Raw genomic sequence first — 25771 nt, 5'->3', positions numbered from 1 at the left:
AAAAACAGAAAAGAAAACTACCCAGCAGACTCAAGAGATATTTCTGCCCCTCCCTTAACTACCTAGAAGAACCGAAATTTGGGAGTCTTTCTCAGAGTGAGAATCACTACCAGAGTGAACTTTTATCTAAGTGACCCATCTGTAGGGCATGCAACTCATCAAACTACCAAACACTTGCTCTTCTTCCAATTGTCCTGAAAAGTTCCCTCCTCCCCTTTGAAGTCCCAGGCCTCTTTCTAATCTCCTAGCTCAGGATGGCATATATGCCTTACTTTATCTATTGCCATTGAACTTCTTATGTATGTGGGTTCCTGTGTGCTTAAAATTATTTTTCTCCTGTTAATCTGTTTTATGTCTTTGCTGTTCAGTTCAGTTCTGTCGCTCAGTCATGTTTGACTCTTTTCGACCCCATGAATCGCAGCACGCCAGGCCTCCCTGTCCATCACCAACTCCCGGAGTTCACTCAAACTCATATCCATCGAGTCGGTGATGCCATCCAGCCATCTCATCCTCTGTTGTTCCCTTCTCCTCCTGCCCCCAATCACTCCCAGCATCAGGGTCTTTTCCAATGGGTCAACTCTTCACATGAGGTGGCCAAAGTACTGGAGTTTCAGCTTTAGCATCAGTCCTTCCAATGAACACCCAGGACTGATCTCCTTGGGAATGGATCTCCTTGCAGTGCAGGGGACTCTCAAGAGTCTTGTCCAACACCACAGTTCAAAAGCATCAATTCTTCGGTGCTCAGTTTTCTTCACAGTCCAACTCTCACATCCATACATGACCACTGGAAAAACCATAGCCTTGACTAGACAGACTTTTGTTGGCAAAGTAATGTCTCTGCTTTTCAATATGCTATCTAGGTTGGTCATATCTTTCCTTCCAAGGAGTAAGCGTCTTTTAATTTCATGGCTGCAATCACCATCTGCAGTGATTTTGGAGCCCAAAAAAATAAAGTCTGACACTGTTTCCACTGTTTCCCCATCTATTTGCCGTGAAGTGATGGGACCAGATGCCATGATCTTTGTTTTCTGAATGTTGAGCTTTAAGCCAACTTTTTCCCTCTCCTCTTTCACTTTCATCAAGAGGCTTTTTAGTTCCTCTTCACTTTCTGCCATAAGAGTGGTGTCATCTGCATATCTGAGGTTATTAATATTTCTCCTGGCAATCTTGATTCCAGCTTGTGCTTCCTCCAGCCCAACGTACTGTACTCATGATGTACTCTGCATATAAATTAAATAAGCAGGGTGACAATATACAGCCTTGACGTATTCCTTTTGGAACCAGTCTGTTGTTCCACGTCCAGTTCTAACTCTTGCTTCCTGACCTGCATATAGGTTTCTCAAGAGGCAGGTCAGGTGGTCTGGTATTCCCATCTCTTTCAGAATTTTCCACAGTTTATTGTGATCCACACAGTCAAAGGCTTTGGCATAGTCCATAAAGCAGAAATAGATGTTTTTCTGGAACTCTCTTGCTTTTTTGATGATCCAGCAGATGTTGGCAATTTGATCTCTGGTTCCTCTGCCTTTTCTAAAACCAGCTTGAACACCTGGAATTTCACTGTTCACGTACTGCTGAAGCTTGGCTTGGAGAATTTTGAGCATTACTTTACTAGCGTGTGAGATAAGTGCAATTGTGCAGTAGTTTGAGCATTCTTTGGCACTGCCTTTCTTTGGGATTGGAATGAAAACTGACCTTTTCCAGTCCCGTGGCCACTGCTGAGTTTTCCAAATTTGCTGGCATATTGAGTGCAGCATTTTCACAGCATCACCTTTCAGGATTTGAAATAGCTCAACTGGAATTCCATCACCTCCACTAGCTTTGTTTGTAGTGATGCTTTCTAAGCCACTTGACTTCACATTCCAGGATGTCTGGCTCTAGGTGACTGCGCAGAAGTGTGGCCGAGAGGAGCTACCCCTCGCCCAAGGTCAGGGGCAGTGACCAAGAGTGCCAGGCTGTGATGGCACAGGAGTGACTGAGAGGAGCTACCCCATGCCTGAGGTCGGGGCGGCGGCCAAGAGGAGCTACCCCACGTCTAAGGAGCAGTGGCTGTGTGGGCACAGGAGGGCCGAGAGGAGCTACTCCATGTTCAAGGTCAGGAGGGGCAGCCGTGAGTAGATACCCCTCGTCCAAGGTAAGGAGCAGTGGCTGCACTTTCCTGGAGCAGTTGTGAAGAGATACCCCACGTCCAAGGTAAGAGAAACCCAAGTAAGACCATAGGTGTTGCGAGAGGGGGTCAGAGGGCAGACACACTGAAACCATAATCACAGAAAACTAGCCAATCTGATCACACGGACCACAGCCTTGTCTAACTCAATGAAACTAAGCCATGCCATGTGGGGCCACCCAGGACGGGCGGGTCATGGTGGAGATGTCTGACAGAATGTGGTCCACTGGAGAAGAGAATGGCAAACCACTTCAGTATTCTTGCCTTGAGAACCCCATGAACAGTATGAAAAGGCAAAGTGATAGGATACTGAAAGAGGAGCTCCATGGGTCGGTAGGTGCCCAATATGCTACTGGAGATCAGTGGAGAAATAACTCCAGAATGAATGAAGGGATGGAGCCAAAGCAAGAACAATACCCAGTCTTTGATGTTAGACCTGCCCAAAGAAACTTTGAAGGACTGAGATAGCTTTCTTGCCAACACACTCCTTAATCTCCTCCCCCAACCTCATGCCAAGCCCCCTGCCACTGCCTCCTCCTCCAACTCCTCTCTGTAACTCTACTCCAGAGAAGGGACAGGGACCAAGGGGCATGCCTAGGAGTACCTTCCAGGGCTTGGTCACAAGGTGATGGACAGAGGATGAAGTGCTAAGGAGAGAGCTTTGGGTCCCAGAAGCCAATTCTGTGCCAAGTAGTCACCATGGTCACCTTGTCAACACTCAGTTGCTGTGTCACCTGCCTATTTATGATGTCCATTTCCTGGAGGAGAAACTGAGGCTGGGAGAGAGAAAGACAGAATAGCTGGCCAAGGTAGGACTCAAAGTCCAACTGTTCTGACGCCAGTCCAAGACCCTTCCTAACCTGAACCCAGCTGGAGGCAGGGATTGCAGCTCTCTCATGCCCAAAAGTTGGCGCTTCTTATAAACTGGGCCAGGACTTGGGAGGGCAACTAAAAAGAGGGAAAATAGAGGTACCCCAAGACATGATCCTAAAGGGCAGGGGGTCAACTGAACCCTTCCTAGTCCCAGTTACCTTACCCAATCCAACAATAGAAATCTCTCACTTGGGACACATATTCCTACAGTGAGGGGTGGATGGACTTGAATTCCCTGCCTGCCACACCCCTTAGCCCCAGGATGGAGCAGAGGAAAGATGGACAGGGAGAGGGGCCAACCTGAGCTTTGAAAGGAAGAGAAGGAGGAGCACAGAGACAGAAAGAGCCTGGAGGCTCCCAGCCTCCCCATGGTTCTCCATCCACATCATAGTCCCAGACTAGTGGCCTACAGCCAACTCCCTAGTACCCTGTCGCCACCCCCACCCCTCCTCCAGGAAGGCCTCCTGGGTCCTCCAGGAGCCCCCAAACCACCACAGTATCTTCTCCTGTGGGCAGAGCCCACCGTGGCCAAGGCCCTTCTCCCCAGCAAGGACATCCTGAGAGCAGCACATTTCCTGTTGCCTCACCTCCCAGCATAGAGCCTGAGATAGAGTGGGGTTGAGGGGTTGTGTATTGGTGAAAACGTGAGAAAAGGACCCAGGGCAGCCTTGCAGCCTGCAGTGGGGCAGGCCTGCTGTGTATAAGCAGTTGTTCTCTGTGGCCAGGCATTGGGTGATCACTTTACATCCCCAACAGCTTAACATCCAAATCACCCTAAGGGCAGACCTACATATCCCCAACGGAGAAGGCAATGGCACCCCACTCCAGTACTCTTGCCTGGAAAATCCCATGGACGGAGGAGCCTGGTGGGCTGCAGTCCATGGGGTTGCGAAGAGTCGGACATGACTGAGTGACTTCGCTTTCACTTTTCACTTTCATGCATTGGAGAAGGGAATGGCAACCCACTCCAGTGTTCTTGCCTGGAGAATCCCAGGGACGGGGGAGCCTGGTGGGCTGCCGTCTATGGGGTAGAACAGAGTCGGACACGATTGAAGCGACTTAGTAGCAGCAGCAGTACATATCCCCAGTACACAGGTCAGAAACCTGAGGCTCTGAGTTAGGCTGCAGGAGTTGTGTGTCACCCTGCTCCAGGCTTAAGCAATTTGCCAATGAATCAGGATGAAATGGAATTATAATGAGTGGCTGAGTTGAGCTTTATACACTGCACCCTGGGAATCACCCGTGTCGACCAGGGTAGAAGCGAACAGGAATGTTCATAATGATTACATCCATGTGTCCACACAAAAGATAAAGAGCTCCTGCTTTGTCCCAGGTGCTAATACAGTAGAGAACAGAATGAAGCCTCATGAAGCCTGTCTAGTGAGTGAGGAGAGTGTTACCGAAACACACAGATTAATGTAGTGTTATATTCATCAGTAATGCTATGGAGCATCAGGTAGGAGGTCTATGGAAGATCTCCCAGAGAGGGAAAACACGTACAGGAGAACTAACAACCTGCCCATCAGAAAGTGGAGGAAGATGCTTCCCAGTGGAGGCAACACCACCTGCAAAGAGCCTAAGGTCTCAAAGGGCTCGTAGGGAGGATTTGGTCATGCCGAGGTGGTGCTGGGAGGAAGTGAATCCTTGCAGGTGGAGGGGACACAAGAGGCCAGGAAAGAGCAGAGGAAAGGCGTTGTGGGGATGGTGGGCAGTGGGCCTTCCAGCAACTTCTGGAATGGAGCAGAAGAGGGTGTGGGAGATGAGGCCAGAGAGGCAGGTAGGACAAGTCCTAAGGGTCTGAGATGCAGGCTGAGGGCCAACCGCCTGGAGGGCAGACACTGGGAGCGATGGAGGGTTGGAAGCAAGAGGATGCTGGGTCCACGATGCTGTGGGGACCTTCCTGGTACACATGCAGCCCCAGGCAATCTGCCCATCAAGGCAAGCCTAAGCCCAGAGGCCAGTCCACTCGCCCTAGAAGACAGAGAGCACTGATTTGTTCTTACAAAAAACAAACGGAAATGGTGCCGGCGTGTCCATCCTACAAGCTTCCACGCACCATAACGTAGGGTCGGGCTGTCCTTTCTCTAGATCACCCAGAACGAGTCATACTTCACACTCTCGTGTGCAGCTATGACCTGGATCAAGAAGAGGTCACAGGCCACACGCCCACATGTGATGATGGGAACAAGTTGGCATTGCTGCGGGGAAAGCTGGCAGCACCCTGTGTTCTTCTCACGGTGCCTGGATCCAATGTGGTGCATCTCATGGGAGTGGCCAAAGCATGTGGCACTGGCCCTTTTGCTTGACAACAATTTGCTGTTGGTCACAGAACCCAAGACCTCAGATAGCCTCTTCAGGCTGGACATGCAGAACATGTCCTAGAAAAGCTGCTCCTGTGCTGTAGCCTGGCCCTGTAGGGACATGCTAACCTCCTAGGGAAGGACAGTGAGCCCTTGAGGCTGTCACAGAAACGTCACCCGCTGCCACCCTCCTGGGGGTCTTGCAGCCTCCAGAACTGTGAGAAAATACATGTCTGCTGTTTAAGCCCCTTCTGTGTTACCTGTTGTGACAGCCAAAGTAGAATAAATGCCGGCCAGAAAGGACTTAACAGCAAGAGGCAGACTGATAGGCTGCAAAGATGTTCTGAAACTGGTCAGTGTTGGTCCACATGCGTGAAGAAGAGATGCCAGCTCTACATGGTGGACGGAGGGGGAAGGGGTTAAAGATGCAGAGATGTAGGAAGGGGCTGCAGTGAAGGTGGTGGGTGAGCTCAGTGTTCCCCAGGAGGCCCGGAGGATACTCAGTTTACAAAGCACGGGCATCACCAAGCTCAGAGTTGGGGCTGCTCCTGTAGGCTGGGGAGGATGAGAGCCATGCCATTACAGAAGGGGCTCCCTGGTGGCACTGGAAGTGATATGATGAGGAAAGGAGAGGCCAGGTACCTGCATGTGGCAGGCAAGTTAATGCTGGCTGTGGGGAGGACACCTCAGCAGATCCCTACGTGGCTTCTTCATGTGGTTGCTGATTCCTCCAGAGTGAGTCTCAAAGAGAGGACATAGTGACACCAGGCAAGGCGTGCATTTTAGTGAGGAGATGTGATGGGGGACACATGGCCATGGGGTCTCTGTCCCACTGTGAGCCCAGTTTCCAGAAGCTGCAGGCCTGAGTGAGGAATGGAGTGGCCAGGTGAAGGTTCAGGCGAGCCGGAGCCTGGAGACGGCACCTGTGACTCTGGGGCGCCATCCTCTAGGAGGCATGTACACCCCAAATCCATGGCCAGTGCACGGGGCCCCCAGTGGGTAGAATATGTGAGATGGAAACAGGAGGGCCTCATGTATCATCAGTCCCAGCGACCTACTTGGGAACTGGACTCTCACATGCATGACTCTGGACTTGGCATCCAAAGGTTTGGCATCCAAAGGAGGGATGTATCCACCAGGTGACCACCTACTGGTGGCCCTGGTCCCTTTGCACTGCTTGTGCCAAGAGACCAGCAGATGAGGGAGGGGAAGGGCCAGCAGTCTAGCGGGGATCACTGATGGAGACCACAGGAAGAGGTAGGTCAGGCGGGCTGAACACAGGGAGGCAGGGAAGGCTCAGATGGTAACAGATGTGTGCGTCTCTGGCCGTCTTTTCCTGATGGGGAAGGTGAACGGAGAGGTGAGTGCTGTGACTCGGGAAGGCATGCTAATCAAGGGTCAGGCCCCTCGGGAACGAGGCTCTGGGTATCCCCCACCAGGTCAGCCATCATTTCCAGCCCAGATGCTCACTGGAGGTGAGAGGCATGGATGGGTGGTAGATGGGTAGGTGGGGGTATGAGTATCAGATACAACCCTGAGCGAGCTACAACAAGAACAGCTAATGCACAGGCCTGGAGGAAAGGACAAGAACGGACACGTGTGTGACACGTGCAGTCAGGTGGGGCTGGAGCAGCGGGGCTGGCCTGCCTCTCCCTCTCGAAGGGCTCTCAGGGCTTCTCTACATCTCCTTCCCTCGTGGCCTGGTTTGGGCTTCCTCACAGCATGGCAGCCCCGCCTCCACACGTGAGTCCCCTGGGGACCAAGGCAACGTCTGCCTTGCCACTTCTGACAGCCTCCAAGTCACACAGGGCATCTTATCCACATTCTGTTGGTTACTAGTGAGTCCCACGCCCACCAGCTACAAAGGGAGAAGAAACTAGACCCTGTTCTCAACAGGAGGAAAGTCAAGGTCAAATCATGTCAGATGTGGGCCAAGGAAGGGAGATGGGACAGAGAGGATGAAGACTTGCTTGGAGACCGTATTCTCCAGTTGTATTTGATGAATGGGTGGACAAGGTGGCCAGAAGGGAGAATGAGTCTCAGCTCTGGTCATGATAGAAAATGCCAATAAGATATTTGGATCTCAGGCAGAGGAGCCCACCCTGTGGATCCCCTGCTCCTCGGTCAAGGGGCACAGAGAGAATGCCAGGCAACACTCAGCTGCACCACGTGACCAGCCTTCCCCCAGGGAAGAGACCCTGAGGTTGTTATCTCTTGTGCATCCTGTCACTGATCCCCGGCTCCTCTATGGCCATCCCATTTTACAGATGAGGGGCTGAGGCCCAGAGAGATTAGGCATCTCGTCAAGGTCACTATTGATTACCCAGATCCTATTTAGAAAGTTTCAGGTAGTCTTGCTCCTCTACTAGCTATGTGATCTTGGGTAAGTCAGGTACTATTTGTGAAAGCCGTTTTCCTCCTTAAAATGGAGATTACACTCCTTATGGAGAAGGGAATGGCAACCCACTCCAGTACTCTTGCCTGGGGAATCCCATGGACAGAGGAGCCTGGCGGGCTACAGTCCATGGGCAGCAAAGAGTCGGACACGACTGAGTGACTAAGACCATACTGTACACTGCAATCCTTACTGCAAGGCCCCAGTTGGGGGTTCCATGTGACAGAGAGTTTATCAAGGCAGGCTTCCAGGTGGTGGCACTCCCCGGATGGAGTGTTGAGTTTTGTAGGGCAGCTTCTGAGTCAATCAGCCAGTCAGAGGGCTGCAAGTAGAGATGGGCAGGGAAGCCCAGCAGGAAAAGCTTGGAGAGGCACAAAGGAGGGGCACGGGCATTGGAGTGAGGAGTAGCATTCCTGGCAGGAGTGGAGTCTGGCAGGCTTCCCTGGGGAGGTGGCATTCAGTATTTGGCCTGAAAGTGAACAGAGATTGCCAGGAAACTGCCGATGGGAGTGAACGTCACAAGGGCAGTGTCTCCAGCCTGCACTGCTCAGGTGACGGCATCTATGTGGGCGTCTCTCCTGTTTTTCTTCCTCCCTCCTCTCCTGAGGGGTGGTAGCCCAATCAGCTCCAAAGAAGCCAGGCCTGTAGGCAAAGTGAAGTCCTCCAGCCCCTGCCTGCAGGCCAGTGGGATGGAGTCACTCAGCTGGCTGCCCGTGCTCATGCCCAGTGCTGAGGCCCCAGGAGGCCCTGGTCCCATCACAAATCACTGTCTTCGTGGTGCCCCACCACCTCGTGGACATGGGTCCCCCACACCTCCAGGTGGGTGTCCTCAGTGATCCTTGCTCACCTCTTAGAGCTGCAGTTCCTTTTTTTCCCCCCACTGGAATCCAGTGTGGGTTTGTGTCCTGGTCTGCACCACAGGGAGGGGCAGCCTGGGCTCTGGTTCTGCCTCCGTTATGGACGGTCTGTGTGGCAGAGCTTGTGCTGGTCGCTTCCAGTCTCTGTGGTTTAGTTTCCCCACCTGTACTGGGGAAAATTACAGGCAGCAGAGATCAGATGAAGTGTGCACAGGCCTGAGGAAGGACATGGTCACAGGCTCAGTCTGGGGACCCACTCTGCGCCCTGAGGTTCACTTCTATAGGGAGCAGGGGCCTCAGGGCCTTTGCACTGGCTGTTCCCTTTGCCACAAAGTCTTTCCTCCCAGATGCCTGAGGGGTTCAGTCCCTCTCTATCTCCTGGTTGTTCCTGAAAAGGGCTTTCATGGTGAGGCCTTCCTGGCACCCTTGTGTACTCTCCTGTATGTGCTGTGCTCAGTCACTTCAGTCGGGTCTGACTCTTTGTGATCCTGTGGACTATAGCCTGCCAGGCTCCTCTATCCATGGGATTCTCCAGGCAAGAATACTGGGGTGGATTGCCATTTCCTTCTCCAGGGGATCTTCTCGACCCAGGGACCCTGCATCTCCTGCATGGCAGACAGATTCTTTACCGCTGAGCCAGTGGGGAAGCCCTTGCTGCTGCTGCTACTGCTGCTGCTGCTAAGTCGCTTCAGTCGTGTCCGACTCTGTGCGAGCCCATAGACGGCAGCCCACTAGGCTCCTCTGTCCCTGGGATTCTCCAGGCAAGAATACTGGAGTGGGTTGCCATTTCCTTCTCCAATGCATGAAAGTGAAAAGTGAAAGTGAAGTCGCTCAGTCGGCTCGACTCTTAGAGACCCCATGGACTGGAGCCTACCAGGCTCCTCCATCCATGGGATTTTCCAGGCAAGAGTACTGGAGTGGGGTGCCATTGCCTCCCCTGTATATATTCCCCCTACTCCCTTCCTTATATTTTACTTATCAGCTTGTAAATCTCTGGTTTCCAAACTAGAACATCAACTGCCTCGGTAGGGGCTTCATCCACTGGGTCTACGAACATATTCTCAACCCGCCTGATGGATGGAGTAGAGGCTCCCTGAGTGTTTGTTGAGTGAATGAATGAATGATGCCAGGAAGGAGAGGGGGGAAAGACTCTGATTTCTTTAGGTGACTTTAAATTGTTAGACATGCCTCCTTGAACTCTCTTATGGAAGAAGGAAGGAAATAAATAAACACACTACCCCACTCTGTGATGATGGATATAATTCATTACATGAGATGTTAACAAGTGAGGAGCTCATTTTAAAGAGAGGGGCAGCAAGAGCCTTGAGGCTGAGTCCGGTCCTGGGCCCACTGGGTAGCCTCTGTTGGGGCCACCGACCTGTGTGTGGAGCTGCTGACCTGTCACCCCCAGTTTACAGAAGGGGAAACTGAGGCCCAGAGAAGGTTGGTGCTGCTCAAGGTCACCAGAAATAGCCCCCATGCCTGCTGACTCCCTGCCCAGTGCTCTCTGCATTCCTTTACCAGCATCTCCGGGCTCCACAGTGAGCCAGGCTGACCTAGATGGGAAGCAGGTGCGGCTCCTTCCTGGGGGCTCCTTGCCTGGGGCGAGGCAGGTAGATCCACAGGGACAACCCGGGGGTCTGCTCCTTTCAGCTCCATCTCAGCACCCACACTCCTCATTCCAGCCCAAGGAAGCCCTTCTGAGTCCCTGGACCTCTCCCCTGGGGCCCCTGGGTTTGACTGGTCTGTCCCCCCATGGCAGCCTCAGGGCCACCCAGCATGTCCTTCTGGGAGGCTGTCCCTGACCCCGGGCCTGGCCGGCACGTCCCTCTGTCACAGTGCCATGGTCTGTTTCCACACGTGTCTCCCCAGGAGAGCACCTTCCTTCCCATCAAGGAGTGCCTGCCCATGTCCTTCCCCCAGCGTACTGTGTATCGTGCCTCTGGCACAGAGTGGGCACAGAGGCTCCCTTGCTGGAACAGCAGTGAGAGCAGAGGGCAGGGCCCTGGGCAGATGGTGTGAATGCCAGGGGCCCTCCGACACTGTGGGTCCCTGGATTTTACTCCTTGGCCTCCGGGATTCCCGATGGATCTGGTGTGATGGTGTCCCCATTCCCCTTCCCCCTGGTCTAGGACAGCACGCAGGCTTATGTCACCACAGTCTACACCTCGGTGGTGGAGGACCTGACCCATAATAAGCAGCACAGGTTCATCATCGTGGACCAGGAGTTCTTCCGGCTGTGGTGGGATGGCGTCGCGTCAGCCAAGCAGAAAGTCCAGGTAACGCTGCCCTCCAGGGTGGTCCTCACCGGGGAGCTGAGAGAGGAGTGGCCTGGGGGTCCCAGTGATGACCCTCCAGGAAGCTCCTGGGACAGTGCTCTCTGTGGCCAGGGCTGTGCTGTGTAAACCAGGAGGCCCTAAACTCTCTGGGGCTGCTCTCAGAGTTTAGATGAGAGTTGTGGTCAGCCCCATGCCCAGGAGATAGGTTTGTGTTTAATCCCGCCTTTCTGGCTACTCATTGCAGCTGTGGTAACCCCGCTGGCACTCAGCTGGCATGAACGGGGTCACCTCTGACGCTGGGCGCTCCAGGGGGGCCTGTGTCCACACTCTCTTCCTTCATTTACACATCTGTGTGGCCCCCCTGGGGACGGGAGCTGGTGACCCAGCCAGGGGGTGCCACAGTCCCTGTGGTTTCAAGGCTGGAGGCAGATTGGCTTCACTCATCACAGGGAGTGAGAAGCCCCGCTCCATGGAGGGCAGCCTGGGACCAGGTCCTGCTCCCCCACCTCCCTGGGTGATCACAGGTGGCCAGTGGCCTCTGTCAGCCGCATCTACAGTGGGAGCGATCTCCCTCCTCAGAGAGGCTCTACTTGGAGTAACCACATGATGGAAGCACCTGGGATGCCTCTCTGGAGCTTGGCCCCTCCAGGCTTCCCTTTCCCTCAGAACAGTCCCCGGTGGTGAGTCTCAGAGGCCCAGAGACCTGCTCAAGGTAGCAAAGCTCAGATGGTGAAGCAGGGTGTCCACAAGGTCCCCCCAGAGAGGATGTGAACCTGCAACCCTAGAGCTGAGAGGACCAGCCTCCCGTTTGATGGGCTCTGTGGCATTCCGGGTGCTGGCCTATGACTTTCTATACATTATTTCATTGACTCCTCCCAACAGCCTCACTACAGAGAAGGTTCAGGTTCAGAGAGGGCAGGTAACTGGCTCGTGGTCACACAGCTTATACCAGACAGGTGGGATTCTGGGTCAGATATCCTGACTCGAAGCATAACTCTCCAAGGTCTTCAGTAGAAAATTCCCATTTCTTTACATGGATGCCCCCAAACATCTGTCTCCTCCCCTAGAGAGAGGTGTGGCCTGGCTAAGGTAATTCAGTGGGACAGCCCACAAAGAGAGAGTTTTTCTCTGCTTTGTTCTGGCGGAATCCTCATTACCTGGGTGATGCCCAGAATGTAGTAGGTGTTTTCTGAAACACTACATGTAGGTGTCATTCAGTATATTTTCAGTGAATGAGCTTCAAATACTGTACCTTCTGAAATCAAATCAAAACTACAGTCTGTCCAGTGGATGGCGCCTTACTGCCATAGCCTTTGCCCTTACATGTCCAGGGACATCCCCAGGGGTCAGCTCCGCTCAGCTTCATCTCCCATCTTCCGTCCTCCCTTTCTTTCATATATACTAAAATTTGTCATCCAATCATGTGACAAACCCAATTTGAAGGACAGTCTACAAAATAACTAGCCTGTAATCTTTGAAATTATTAATCACATGGAAGAATAAGAAAGGCTCATAAAGTGTTATGACTTAAAGGATAATGAAGAGAAATGACATTAAAACCAATTCGTGATCCTAGATTGAATCTTGCACCAGAGGAAGGACATTAGTGGAACAAGTGGCAAAGTTTGACTAAAGTTCCTTAATTCCATAGTAGCGTTTTTAACATTAAATTTCTTGATTTTGATAAGTATGCAAAAGTTACAATAATCTTATTCTTGCCAAACCTATACTGAAGTATTCTAAAGGCTAACTTGTGCTTTCAAATGGCTTTGAAGAAACAAAGTATGTGTAAGGATACGGGAGCGTATTCAAGGAAACAGGTAAAAATAAGACGAGATAATCTGGGGGAAGTACTTATGGGAGTGCCTGATATAATTCTAGCAAGTGTTGTTTAAGTTTGAAATTATTCCAAAAGCAAAATTTCAATATATATACTTATATATTATATATGTGTTTTATGAAGCTGCCGTCATGGGTCAGGTGCTGGTCTAGGTACTGGACACAGTGCTGACCAGGACAGACGGGTCCTGCTTTTGCAGAATAAATGAAGGTGAGGAGTTTGAAGGAAGGACGATGAGACTCTGTAGGCATGTCCCCAACAAACACAACCAGGCTCAGCTTGGGGGCTGTCACCTGGCTATTTCTCTCTGCCTCCAATGCCAAGGTCCATGAGCTTGTGGCCCAAAGACGCCTGGAGTGTGTCCTTGGAGGCCAGGTCATGCATGATGAGGCCGTGACCCACGTCGATGACCAGATCCTCCAGCTCACGGGTTTGATTACCCCTTCCCAGACCCAGGGTCCCTTGGGTCTCCTGTTAGGCTGCGACTGGGTATCTGAGCCCTGGTCCGGCCTCCAGGCTCACCTCTCAGCAGGAGACTGTGATCCACAAAAACTGTGATTGGCTGATGCCACACCCTTGCCTGCGCCCTTGAGTGCAGGGCTTGAGTGTGGATTTTAGACCAGATGGGCTGGCTAGATCCTGGCTCTCAACCCTCTGAACAGGGGGCAAGTGATGTAACCCCATTAAGTCTCAACTTCCTCCTCTATAAAAAAGTTTGATAATGAGGTACCTCAAAGCATTGTTATTGAGATTGAATTGGGATAATTCAAAAGAGCACATTGAGTGTAGTGTGTGGATCTCCAGTAAACGGTCAGTGAAGGTTAGATCCCATCTCTGTTATCACCCCACCCACCACATACTCCAGCACTGTTCATTCACACCATTACCACCACCATCACCATCTGCATCAGCTCCAACACCCCACCACCTCCAATAACAGCACATACTCCACCATCACCACCACCATAATTACTAACACCACCATGATCTTGATCATTACATGTACACCATCACCACTATCACCCTAATTACTAACACCACCACCACCATAATCACTAACACCATCACCACCTCGATCATTACATGTACACCATCACCACCACCACAATTACTACCATCACCACCACCACCATAATTACCGACACCACCACCTCAATCATTCTGTCTACACCATCAGCACTACCACCACCATCAACAACCACCACATCTCCATCAGCAGCAGCAGCAGCTCTGCCACTGTCATCACTGCCTACACCACCTCGAGGACCACCAGCAGCACCACTGGCATCACATCCACCATCAGCTCAAACACCTCAGCCACCTCATACACCTCTACTTCATTGCTACCACCACCATCTCATCAAACACCGCCTGGACAACTACCTAAACCACATCACCTCATGAACACCTCTACTACCACCAGCTTCTGCATCATCTTCACCGCCAACAAAACCTCTACCACCATCATCACCAACTCCACTACCATGATTACAACTGACACTACAAACAGAAGGGCCACCTCCACCAGCACATCACCTGCCCATTCCAACAGCCTCTGACACCATGACCACCAGTACCACAAAAAACAAACACATCTCCAATGTCAACTCTACCACCACCACCAAAACCACCACCATTAATGCTAACACCATCATGAGCAGTTCAAAAACTTCATCACCACCTCTACCATCCTCACCACCACCATCGTCATTATCTCTACCATGGCCATTACTACAGCAACCACTACTTCACCCACATCACCTCCACCACTATAATCACCACCATCCCCTCTATCCCCACTGTGTTCTCCATCCCCTTGCATAGTTTGCACAAAACACCCATTCCAAGCTATGTAACTAATGTTTTTTCACAAGAAATAGCTTCACCCATCCCTAAAGGCAGGGTGACATTACTTTGTCAACAAAGGTCTGTCTAGTCAAGGCTATGGTTTTTCCAGTAGTCATGTATGGATGTGAGAGTTGGACTATAAAGAAAGCTGAGTGCAGAAAAATTGATGCTTTTGAACTGTGGTGTTAGAGAAGACTCTTGAGAGTCCCTTGGACTGCAAGGAGATCCATCAGTCCATCCTAAAGGAAATCAGTCTTGGGTGTTCATTGGAAGGACTAATGTTGAAGCAGAAACTCCAATATTTTGGCCACCTGATGCAAAGAGCTGACTCATTTGAAAAGACCCTGATGTTGGGAAAGATTGAGGGAAGGCAGAGAAGGGGATGACAGAGGATGAGATGGCTAGATGGCATCACTGACTCAATGGACATGAGGAGTTGGTGATGGACAGGGAGGCCTGGAGTGCTGTGGTTCCTGGGGTCGCAAAGAGTCGGACACGACTGAGAGACTGAACTGAAAGGCAGGGTACTAAGGGAGCATCACTGTTCTAAGTTTCATTTTGTGGAACAGGCACGAAGGCTGAGGCCAAAGGAAGGTCAAAGGGGCAGTGGATGAGCCAGCATTGATTACAGCTCTAGCCCACTGTCACCCCCCAAGTGTGATCCCAGTTACACAAAGTGTTGAACATCAAGATGGCATTGGATTTTTTTCTGAGAATTTTCTTTACGCTGTCTCTCCTTTCACCCCTTTAATCTGTGGTTCCTTCCTTCTGAGTTTCTATGGACTTATTTCTAGGTGTAAATAGGAACGTGATGGGAATGTTTAAGTTTTGTTAAATAAACTCCTAGTCTGCAAAGTGCAGTCGCAGCCCTCACCTCCTGGCCTCTACCTCATCCTTCTGCCTCCTGCTGCTCTTAAGCTGCTCCCACAACAGGGCCTCCTGTGCTTTCAATCACAAGCTTTCCTGTTGTTTCCACCCGAACAGCTCATCTCAGACTCAGCTGAGGGGTCTCATGGTCCAGGAACCTCCGTTAAACTCACAGGACCTTATCATCTCCCCTCTCCACCTGGAAACTACAGGTTGTCTCTGCTAGTGACTGGTGTCTGATCCTTCTCTGGGTCCCCAGAGCTCAGCCCAGAATCTGGTCAGACAAGTGCTGTTGAGCTTGGAAGGAGGGGATAGGTGCTGACCCCCTCCCCTCCTCGGGGGTGACCACGGTGGGGACAGCCCTCACCTCTGGTCTCAGCCCACCATGCCCACTGTCCTGAATGCCCCAGAGATGACCCTAGAGGCCTGGCCTAGACCATGGCAACCAGAATCCCAGCACAATTGTGTTCCCATCACCCTGGGGTAGGAAAGGACATGAACCTCCGGGCAATGGTTCCTCCCCAGGGGATTTCATGAAGCATCATTTCCAAGACCAGCCAAGCTCCCCGGAGGATGGACATTGATTTCCTCTCACAATAAACTTCATGTTCTAAGTACAAGACATACACTTAGTCCCTTCAGTCCTTGAGGCAGTCCTGGAGATGGGGAGTCTTACAAGACTCCACCCGTAGGGGTAAAGGTTGAGGCTCAAATCCTACTAAAACTTACCCAAGTCACGCTGCCACCAGGTAAGAACCATGGATCTGACCCGAGCCTGGCCCAGTCAGTGAGGGGCTTGTTAGCTCAGCCCCTCTCCCTGGAGGCTGGACCAAGTGCTTTTCCATCTCTTTTCTCTGATGGCCTCAGAACAGCCTGGCTCAATATCACTTCAGTTCAGTTCAGTCGCTTAGTCGTGTCCAACTCTTCGCGAACCCATGGACTGCAGCACACCAGGCCTCCCTGTCCATCACCAACTCCGGGAGCTTGCTAAACCCATGTCCATCAAATCGGTGATGCTGATGTGGCTCGATGTAGTAGCTTGTAAGTCAGAATTCAGTAAGTTAGTGGTCGGATGGTTCTGAGATGGAGTCCTCTGTATTAGTGTCTACAGCAGCAAGACCCTGCTTGGCCTGGTAGATGGCACTCCAGTCCTAGAGAAGGGCAGGGGGACTTGAGGGAGTTAGGGGGTGAGGGGCCACCCTTCAGTCACTGAGGAGGCTGATCTCTTTGCAGAAGGACATGGGTTTCTCTATGAAACTTTTGGGATCCAGCCGCAGTTCTCCTGGCAGGTGTACTCATTTGGCGCATCCACCACAACTCCCACCCTGTTTGCCCTGGCAGGCTTCAGTGGCCACATCATCTCCTGCATAGACTATGACCTGAAGGTGACCATGCAGCAGAAACAGGTGAGCAGCAAGCCACATCCACTGCTCCCAACTCGCCTCTGTTTCTTCCCCCTCTATTCCTTCCGGCATCTCAGAGCCCCTGCTATTCTCCCGAGCATTTGGGATGCTGGCGGCTACACAGGCCATGGGATGTCCCAGGCCCATCTTTGCCCTGCTGTGCCCTCCGGCATGAGTGGTTCTCTCCTCCCGCAGGTCTAGCTCCTGGCTGAGCTGAAGGCCCAGCTCGGATGCCTGTGGCTCTGAGTCCCCTTCCCCCTTCAGCTGGGCTGGCGCTGCCTTCTTCTTTGAGTCTCCAAAGGGACTGGCACAGACCTGCACTCAGTAAACCATGCTCGATGCAGAGAGGAGGCAGTGGGGGTTCAGGATACCTGGGACATAATAACTCTTCTGATGGGTGGGCAGCGAGCATGAGTGAATGTAACACTCAACAACCACCCAGACACTGCCTTTGTCATCTACGAAGTGCCAGTCCTGGTCGGAGCCACTGCCCTCTGGGTTTCCTTTAAAACAACAGCCCTGTGACATAGTTTCTGTATTTCCCAGGGCTGTCTGAAGAAAGTATCAAAAACTGGGAACTTCCAACAACAGAAATGTGTTGTTAACAGGCCTGGAGGTCAGAAGGCTGAGGTCAACCCTGGACAGGGCATTGCATCTTCTGAGAGTATTCGGATGGGTTGGCTCTGGGCCTCTCTCTACTTCTGGTGGCCTCAGGCATCCTTAGCCTACAGACTGCTGACTTCTCCCTATGTTTGCCCATCATCCTCCTTTGCTCATGTTTGGGTCCAGCTCCTCCTTTTATGAGGACTCTAGTCACATGGGATCAGGGTCTATCTACCCTTGTTACTCAGTTACAAGGTATAGAGAACCAACATTTGAGGCACTGGGGTTAAGATTTAAGCATATATTTTCTAGGTCGCTATTCACACAGTTACAGATAGGAGTCATATAATTTAGTCCATTTCATAAATGGGAAAATTAGGCCAAAATGTAAGGATTCGGTGCAGGATCACTCAGGTAATAAAGATTTGGAGAGCAGTGGTAGCATGGCCAGCAGGAGTTATCAAAGAGGATTTGGACTCTCGGTGGGCAAGAGAAATAAACTTTATAATGACCCCACTGAGTGCTGCAGTTAGCACTGCACACACTTCCCATAGCAGCTCGATTCTCTTGCAGGTAAGTCTGTGAGCTGGGTGTGATTCCCAGAGATTCATGTTCAGAGACCAAATCACAGAGGAGTTGGTGAACTGTGTATGAATCGGAGATAGTACTCACGGAAGCAAGATTTTATCCTTGCTTTGTAGCTCTGAGCTCTTTCTAGGCATCTGACCTTGAAAAATGAACTGCACCCTCAGTGAGAGGTGATGAGCCCTCCGAGTCTAGGAGCATTCAAGCAGAGTTAGTGAGGAAATGGCTGACAGGTTTGACAGCATGTCCTGCCCTGAGGAGGGGTGGGATGAACGTGCAGGCAGGCGCCTTCTGAAGGGCAAATTCCTCCTCCCCCTGTGGCTGTAGGAGGTCAGGAGGAATCTTGAGGAGGAGGCAGCAGAGGGAGAAGTTGGCCGTGAGCCACTGAGAGGAGGGGGTGCAGGCAGCCATGAGACTCAGGCGGGCTCTGGGGAGGGAAGCCAGGCATCCTGTTGCCCCTGGGCCCTCACTGTTCCCTCTGGGTTTGCAGGAGATGCAGTTCGTGTGGAGAGGATCCAGGTCCCTGCTGGCGCAGCAGGAAACGTTCACGCACGTCCTGGATGACAATGGCTACTGCTCGTGAGCTCTTGCCTTGGGCCAGACCCTGTTCCCAGCCCTCTCCCTGAAGCACATCAGCCCCAACTCTCATGGCCAGCCCAAGGGGACTCACCGAGCACCCATCTTACAGAAAGAACAACTGAGGTCTAGATATCCAGCCAAGGTCCTGTGGTAGCAGCCATGTGGCAGTAACACTGGGCTCAGGAAGCTACTCCAAGACCTCCAAGTCATGGGAACAGCCCTCCTGTGGGCTGTCTGGTTGGAAGACCTGGGTTCAGTCACCTTCTGTCCCTTTGAGCCTGTGAGGCCACAGGCAGGAGTGAGCCCCTCTTTGAAGAGGGGAGATTGTCAGCAGGATGAAGGGGCAGCTGGGAGTAGAGGGTGGGTAGGGGCTCACTACCAGGTTAGTGATGTCAGGGCGCATTCTGTGCCTGGCATTGTTTCTTGGTGCTTTCCGTCAACTATTGTCATTTAATTATAACAATCTTTAGTATACCTTCCGTCAGTTCAGTGGCCCAGTCGTCTCCAACTCTTTGTAACCCCACGAATCGCAGCACACCAGGCCTCCCTGTCCATCACCAACTCCCAGAGTTCACTTAGACTCACGTCCATTGAGTCAGTGATGCCATCCAGCCATCTCATCCTCTGTCGTCCCCTTCTCCTCCTGCCCCCAATCCCTCCCAGCATCAGGGTCTTTTCCAGTGAGTCAACTCTTCGCATCAGGTGGCCAAAGTATTGGAGTTTCAGCTTCAGCATCAGTCCTTCCAATGAACACCCAGGACTTATCTCTTTTAGGATGGACTGGTTGGATCTCCTTGCAGTCCAAGGGACTCTTAAGAGTCTTCCCCAACACCACAGTTCAAAAGCATCAATTCTTTGGTGCTCAGCTTTCTTCACAGTCCAACTCTCACATCCATACATGACCACTGGAAAAACCATAGCCTTGACTAGACAGATCTTTGTTGAAAAAGTAATATCTCTGCTTTTCAATATGCTATCTAGGTTGGTCATAACTTTCCTTTCAAGGAGTAAGCGTCTTTTAATTTCATGGCTGCAATCACCATCTGCAGTGATTTTGGAGCCCAAAAAAGTGAAGTCAAGCCACTGTTTCCCCAGCTATTTGCCATGAAGTGATAGGACCAGATGCCATGATCTTAGTTTTCTGGATGTTGGGCTTTAAGCCAACTTTTTCACTCTCCTCTTTCACTTTCATCAAGAGGCTTTTTAGTTCCTCTTCACTTTCTGCCATAAAAGTGGTGTCATCTGCATATCTGAGGTTATTGATATTTCTCCTGGCAATCTTGATTCCAGCTTGTGCTTCTTCCAGCCCAGCATTTCTCATGATGTACTCTGCATATAAGTTAAATAAGCAGGGTGACAATATACAGCCTTGATGTACTCCTTTCCCAATTTGGAACCAGTCTGTTGTTCCATGTCCAGTTCTAACTGTTGCTTCCTGACCTGCATACAGATTTCTCAAGAGGCAGGTCAGGTGGTCTGGTATTCCCATCTCTTTCAGAATTTTCCACAGTTTATCGTGATCCACACAGTCAAAGGCTTTGGCATAGTCAATAAAGCAGAAATAGATGTTTTTCTGGAACTCTCTTGCTTTTTCCATGATCCAGCAGATGTTGGCAATTTGATCTCTGGTTCCTCTGCCTTTTCTAAAACCAGCTTGAACATCTGGAAGTTCATGAATCACGTATTGCTGAAGCCTGGCTTGGAGAATTTTGAGCATTACTTTACTAGCGTGTGAGATGAGTGCAATTGTGCGGTAGTTTGAGCATTCTTTGGCATTGCCCTTCTTTGGGATTGGAATGAAAACTGACTTTTTCCAGTCCTGTGGCCACTGCTGAGTTTTCCATATTTGCTGGCATATTGAGTGCAGCACTTTCACAGCATCATCTTTCAGGATTTGAAATAGCTCAACTGGAATTCCATCACCTCCACTAGCTTTGTTCGTAGTGATGCTTTCTAAGGCCCACTTGACTTCACATTCCAGGAAGTCTGGCTCTAGGTCAGTGATCACAACATCGTGATTATTTGTATCGTGAAGATCTTTTTTGTACAGTTCTTCTGTGTATTCTTGCTACCTCTTCTTAATATCTTCTGCTTCTGTTAGGTCCATACCATTTCTGTCCTTTATCGAGCCCATTTTTGCATGAAATGTCCCCTTGGTATCTCTCATTTTCTTGAAGAGATCTCTAGTCTTTCCCATTCTGTTGTTTTCCTCTATTTCTTTTCATTGATCGCTGAGGAAGTCTTTCTTATCTCTTCTTGCTATTCTTTGGAACTCTGCATTCAGATGCTTACATCTTTCCTTTTCTCCTTTGCTTTTCACTTCTCTTCTTTTCACAGCTATTTATAAGGCCTCCTCAGACAGCCATTTTGCTTTTTTGCATTTCTTTTCCATGGGGATGGTCTTGATCCCTGTCTCCTGTACGATGTCACGAACCTCAGTCCATAGTTCATCAGGCACTCTGTCTATCAGATCTAGTCCCTTAAATCTATTTGTCACTTCCACTGTATAATCATAAGGGATTTGATTTAGGTCATACCTGAATGGTCTAGTAGTTTTCTCCACTTTCTTCAATTTAAGTCAATTTTTCTTCAATTCAATTCAATTTTAGTATACCTTAGTGATTAGCAAACTGAGATTCACAGAGATTCAGAGTGGTCATTCCTGGAGCCTGGTTGAGATGTCACCTCTATGCTTCCTGGCATGAATGGCAAAGACCCTTGCTGTGGGCTATCCAGACCCCAGAAGTTCACTTTTGGTGGGTCCCAAACCACATTAGTGCCTCTGGATTCCAGCATGCTGGCCTGTCTTTATACAGAATATTGAGATTCTGTTCATCAAGAAGTTTTTCAGAGTCATTTTTACTTTAAAAATATTGTTAAAATACCATAATTTAGGTATCAAGATTTTTATACCCCTGAAGTCTGGTGCCCACGGTGCCTGTGTTCCTTGCTTACCCTTGGCCCCAGCCTCTTTGCGTCCTTGGGAGTGGATCTGATGAGCATGGAGCTGACATAAGGAAGGAGGAATCAAGACGGTCCTCACTTAATCCGTATGGTGGAAGTGGGGCCCAGAGGTTGTGTGCTTCACTTGGCAGCAGAAGGAATACAGGAGCTGTAAGGAGATGTGCTTGAGGTCCCCCACAGGGCTGAAATGTGGCCCCTCTGTCCACAAAGCTCTCATCTGCCCACTACTGACCTGCCTGTCAGACTGATGGATGATGGAGGCCATCAGAGGGGTCTGCTGGCCCAGATGCACTCTGGCCTCATAGAGTACTTCCAGTCCACCTGGACCCCAGGCTGCCTTCCTTTCCAGGGTGCAGCCCCCTAACACTCTTCCCTGTCTCTCAGCGAAGGGTTTTTCTTCCAAGATCAATGCATGGATGAGATGTTCACCCCCAGTGACATGCCTGTCAGTAAGGACAACATTCAGATGTATACCAAGAAACTGTTGAACAACACATGGGAACAGTTCATCTGGTTCCAGATAGGACATGTTCTCTGGCCGTGGGTAAGGGGGCACATCCCAGGCCCTGATTCCTCAACTACACCCAGAGATTGCCATGATGGGTCTGGCCTCTGTACCTGCTACTACCCTTTACCTGTTTGCAGCTCTAACCAGGCTGGTCTTCATCCAGTCAGTTTTACTGCCTTGGGAGTTCAGAATGTGGTATTTGCCAAAGGAAAATAGAAACACCTGCCTAAAGTAACTTGGGTCCGGGTCACAAAAGTTTATAAAAATCTACCTCTAACCTCCTACTGGAGAAGGCAATGGCACCCCACTCCAGTACTCTTGCCTGGAAAATCCCATGGATGGAGGAGCCTGGTGGGCTGCAATCCATGGGGTTGCTAAGAGTCGGGCACGACTGAGCAACTTCACTTTCACTTTTCCCTTTCACGCATTGGAAAAGGAAACAGCAACCCACTCCACTGTTCTTGCCTGGAAAATCCCAGGGACGGGGGAGCCTGGTGGGCTGCCATCTCTGGGGTCCCACAGAGTCGGACACGACTGAAGCGACTCAGCAGCAGCAGCAGCAACCTCCTACTTCTTACTTGTTATGATGACTGTCAAAGTGGGGTGCTGGAGGATTTATAAATCTAGGCTTGCTTCATCAACATATTATTACTCTGGCATTTCTTTCTGGAGATGGTTCTGAACACACTCGGAGGCCCCGTAAGATCCAGTCATGACCTTTCCCCTCTGATCAAAGACCTTCACCCTGGGGCCGCTTCAGCCCCGTCCAGGGATCTGCCCACCTGTGTCGGGGAAGTTAAGCTGTTTATTGTGCTATACACTCTCATGAGTTTTTGTGGTGAGCTCATCACAGAATTCATGAGAGAGAAAAGATAAGAATAGATTTTATGAAATATCTCTTTAGCCAGCCTGAGAGCAATAAATTCTGAAGGTTTCATCCCTCTGGCCACTCACGGGACTAATTTCGCCTGGACTCACCTGTCAAAACCTAAAGAGAACTTTCTTTGATCTTACCTTGTTGTGCCCACTAGAGTCTTCCCAGGTGGCTCAGTGGTAAAGAATGTGCCTCCCAACACCATGAGACTTAGGAGATGTGAATTCGATCCCTGGGTCAGGAAGAGCCCCTGGAGGAGGAAATGGCAGTCCACTCCTGTCTTCTTGCCTGGAAAATCCCATAAACAGAGGATCCTGGTGGGCTGCAGTCCAAGGAGTAGCAAAAGAGTCGGACACGACCAAGTGACTGAGCACGCACACACCCACGAGAGTAAGATAATCTCCTCTGCAAGATTTCTGTGAGCCAGGAATTGCAGATTTTAATAAAGATGCATTCAGAGGCGGCTGGACATTCGAGTCCAACATTTGAGATACACATGAAATGCCTCTGAACAACTTTATCCATTACATGATTTCATCTCAGTCAAAGGAAGACTTTCACTCCTGTGAGCCTTGCCTCTTACATATATTCTCACTATAATTCTATTATATGTACTTTCCCCAAAGCCAAATTTCAACAAGGAAAACACAGAATACTGTGACTGTTGGGGGGGTACTTTTTTTTAGAACTGTAGCTCTCTCCTTCTTTATTGTGTATGACATTATATTAGTCCCATGAATACAACATAATGACCCCATAAACAAATATATGAATATATATGCATATATGAATATTTGCATATATGAATATATTGCAAAACGATCACCACAATAGATCTAGTTAATATCTGTCACCACAGAGAGTTACAAAAATTTTTTTTGTGATGTGAGCTTTTAAGATCTACTCTTTTAGCAACTTTCAAATACATGATAGAGTATCATTAGCCACAGTTACCATGATGTACTCTGTATCTCCAAGACTTCTGTATTTTGTCGAAGGAAATTTATACCTTTTGACTTCCATCAGTCATTTAAGCAACCACCAATCTGTTCTCTCCAGGCATAAGCTTATTTTTATATTACGTCCATTAAAAAAATTCACCTGTGAGATCATATGGCATTCATGTTTCCCTATCTGACTTCACTTAGCATAATGACTTCGAGTCCCATCCATGTTGCTGCAAATGGCAAGATTTCCTGTTTTTTATTGATGATGTTATTGGTGAATAACTATATATATTTATATATATATACACATTTATAAATATTTATATAACATTTTCTTTATCTGTTCATCCACTGATGGATGCATAGGCTGACTCCATATATTGTTTTAAATAATGCAACAATGAACCTGGGGGTGCAGACGTCTTTTCAAGTTAATGTTTTTGTTTTCTTTGGATAAACACACAGAAGTGGGATTGCTGGATCATATGTGGCTTTATCTTTAATTTCTTGAGGAATCTCCATATTGTTTTCTATAGTTGCTATAACAATTTTCATTCAAACTAACTGTGCATGAAAGTTTTCTTTTCTCCTCATCTTGAGCAACACTTCTGGTTTCTTGTCTCTTGGACAACAGTCATTCTAATAGATTTGAGGTGGTACCTCTCTGTGATTTTGATATATTCAGTATCTTTTCCTGTGTCTGTTGGCATCTCTATATGTTCCTTGGACAAATGTCTGTTCAGGTCCTTTGCCCATTTTTTACCTAAATTGCTTGTATTTTACTATTCAGTTGTATGTATTATTTATATATTTTCAATATCAACCTTTTTCATATTTATGATTTGCAAGTATTTTTTCCCATTTAGTAGGTTGTCTTATTTTGTTGAAGATACTTTGCTGTGCAGAAGCTTTTGTTTGATGTAGTCCAAATTGTTTATTATTCCTTGGGTTGCTTTAGCATTTGGTATCAAATCCAAAAATACAATTAAAATAGATGATAAGGAGTTTATTGCTTATGTTTTCTTTTACTTTATAGTTTCAGGTCTTATCATCAAGTCTTCAACTAATTTGAGTTAATATGTGAGTACAGTGTCAGATGGTAGTCCAAATTCATTCCTTGAATGAGGATATCCAGTTTTCTAACACTATTTATTGTAGAAAATGTCCTTTTCCTATTTTATGTTATTGGCTCCTTTGATGTAAAATAATTACCTTATATGTGTGGCTTATTTCTGAGCTTTCTATCCTCCCCCATTGATCTATGTATCTCTTTTTATGTCAATATTGGTCTATTTTGATTAGTATAGCCTTGTAGCATATGAAGCTCTCCACCTGGGTGCCTTTTCCCAGTAAAGTCTCTTGCTTTGTCAGCACATGTGTCTCCTCAGACAATTCCTTTCTGAGTGTTTCTTTGGAAGAAATGATGCTAAAGCTGAAACTCCAGTACTTTGGCCACCTCATGCGAAGAGTTGACTCATTGGAAAAGACTCTGATGCTGGGAGGGATTGGGGGCAGGAGGAGAAGGGGACGACAGAGGATGAGATGGCTGGATGGCATCACTGACTCGATGGACGTGAGTCTCAGTGAACTCCGGGAGTTGGTGATGGACAGGGAGGCCTGGCGTGCTGCGATTCATGGGATCGCAAAGAGTCGGACATGACTGAGCGACTGAACTGAACTGAACTGTAGCATATGATGAAATCAGAGTCATGATGCTTCCTGTACAGTCCTTCTTCCTCAAGGGTGATTTGACTACTCAGGGTCTTCTGTGGTTCCAAAAATTTTAGGATTGGTTGTTCTATTTCTAGGGAAAATGTCATTGGAATTGTAATAGGCTTTGCATTGAATCTGTAGATAGATTTGGGAAATGTGGACATTTCATCAA

General features: G+C 49.3%; 1 pseudogene; it reads left to right on the top strand.

Moving 5' to 3' along the window:
- The first annotated feature begins 1830 nt into the window (after positions 1-1830).
- The window catches only part of LOC109560075 (epididymis-specific alpha-mannosidase-like), a 42532-nt pseudogene continuing 18591 nt past the window's right edge, over positions 1831-25771 (top strand).

Source organism: Bos indicus, chromosome 6 (genome assembly GCF_029378745.1).
Source record: "Bos indicus isolate NIAB-ARS_2022 breed Sahiwal x Tharparkar chromosome 6, NIAB-ARS_B.indTharparkar_mat_pri_1.0, whole genome shotgun sequence".
In the NCBI taxonomy this organism is placed as follows: domain Eukaryota; kingdom Metazoa; phylum Chordata; class Mammalia; order Artiodactyla; family Bovidae; genus Bos; species Bos indicus.
This window is presented reverse-complemented; position numbering and strand designations above follow the sequence as displayed.